The following is a 1771-nucleotide window of genomic DNA, read 5'->3' as shown; positions in this document are numbered from 1 at the left end:
CATGCTGTACATGATCTATGTAGGAGACGGCAAGGAGGAGGAGAAGGAGGAGGAGGGAAAGGAGGAGGAGGAGAAGGAGAAAGGAGGAGGAGGGAAAGGAGGAGGAGGAGAAGGAGAAGGGAGGAGGAGGGAAAGGAGGAGGAGGAGAAGGAGAAGGGGGAGGAGGATAAGGAGAAGGGAGGGGGAGGATGAGGGAAAGGAGGAGGAGGAGAAGAAGAAGGAGGATGAGGGAAAGGAGGAGGAGGATAAGGAGAAGATAAGAGGATAAGGAGAAGTAATGAGGATAAGGAGAAGGGAGGGGGAGGATGAGGGAAAGGAGGAGAAGGAGAAGGAGGAGGAGGGAAAGGAGGAGGAGGATAAGGAGAAAGGAGGAGGAGGAGTAAGAAGGAAGAGGAGGAGAACGATATTACTGCTACCAACATACTATTAGCTGCTGTTATTTCAGTGCTACGGAGTCAATTCTGGCAAAAACAGCAGTCACAAATTGGAACATTTAATAGAAGTAGAAGAAGCAGAATTCAGCAATAGGTATATTAGTTACATTTGAAGTAGAAGAACAGGAGGTTGGTAGGGTAAGGGAGAGCAGCTACAGCAATAACAACAAAAACAACAACTACAACAAGAACAAAAACAACAGTAGCAGCAGCAGCAGCAGCAGCAGCAGCAGCAGCAGCAGCAGCAGCAGCAGCAGCAGCAGCAGCAGCAGCAGCAGCAGCAGCAGCAGGCCTTTAGAATTTATGACAGTGTCTGACACGGTACTATTGGCTCTGGGCGGCCTTTCAAATGCCTGGAAAAAAGTAATACTAAGAAAGAAAAGAAAGCAGAAAGCCACACAGAAGCTCTGCTCCCTCAGCAATGGTTTGAGTGAAGTTGGCTTCATAATAATAATAATATATTATTATTATTATGCAAAAAGAATTTGTAAGTATCAAAGAATGCGCCAACTTTCTTCAAGGTGCGTGGCTTGACACCTACTACTTTATTGAGTTTTCTCAACAATAGAAGAGCATGCCTGTCTCACTCTGTGTCCTGTGGCTACAACAAGGCAATGCGACAAAAGTTACCATTGTTTTGAAAGACTCAACAAAAATCGAATTTGACTTGATGGCTTTCAAAACTTCTTACTCAGGCAAAGTTCCATGGTAATTGTGGTAGCATCGTGGTACGACGGCCTTCAACTCCTGTAGGTGTTTATACTGTTTGGCAGTTATCTTCAATCTGTCTTTGCAGAGAGGTCCAGCAGTAACCGTCGTACATTGGGTGTTCAGCTTTCTTGGTCCTTGCAGCGCCTGCCATCCATCATCAAAGTTCAGCTTGTACTGAATTGTAAAGTATGGAGTGTACTTTGATGCCTGCAAGTCAGTGACAGTAGGATCGCCTGCTTTTCTCCCTGGACGGATTGTTTAGTGCTCTCCGACCTTTGCAAAATCTTTGAAAAAGCTGTGGCCCAGGTACACAACTTCAAAGAGCTTGGGGATGCGTCTGGCTTGGAGCATGATGTTCACGTAGTCCATTGGGATGTACATCAGTGCGTTTTAGAGCCATCGTTCAATAGTGCCATGGACTGAATCCACATCCATTTGGATACGGCCCTTGGTGATAATTTCTGCTCAACTGTGATGTTAAGCTCTTTGGCCAGCGAAGCCATTGCACTCACCAGGGTAGCAGTTCTGTTTTAATAGTTGCACCAATCACTGCAGATGATGAAGTGGTTGAAGCCAGTCGCTTGCAATATCAGTTAGTGCGTCAGAACTGTTGAAGCTCAGACCAA

At 46.0% G+C, this 1771-nt stretch overlaps 1 protein-coding gene across 1 annotated transcript in view; it reads right to left on the bottom strand.

The window, feature by feature from the left end:
* The window catches only part of LOC101864320 (steroid 17-alpha-hydroxylase/17,20 lyase), a gene marked incomplete at its 3' end in the record, with an annotated part of 16731 nt that overhangs the window by 8140 nt on the left and 6820 nt on the right, over positions 1 to 1771 (bottom strand).

This window comes from Aplysia californica, unplaced genomic scaffold, assembly GCF_000002075.1.
Source record: "Aplysia californica isolate F4 #8 unplaced genomic scaffold, AplCal3.0 scaffold00478, whole genome shotgun sequence".
Classification (NCBI taxonomy): domain Eukaryota; kingdom Metazoa; phylum Mollusca; class Gastropoda; order Aplysiida; family Aplysiidae; genus Aplysia; species Aplysia californica.
This window is presented reverse-complemented; position numbering and strand designations above follow the sequence as displayed.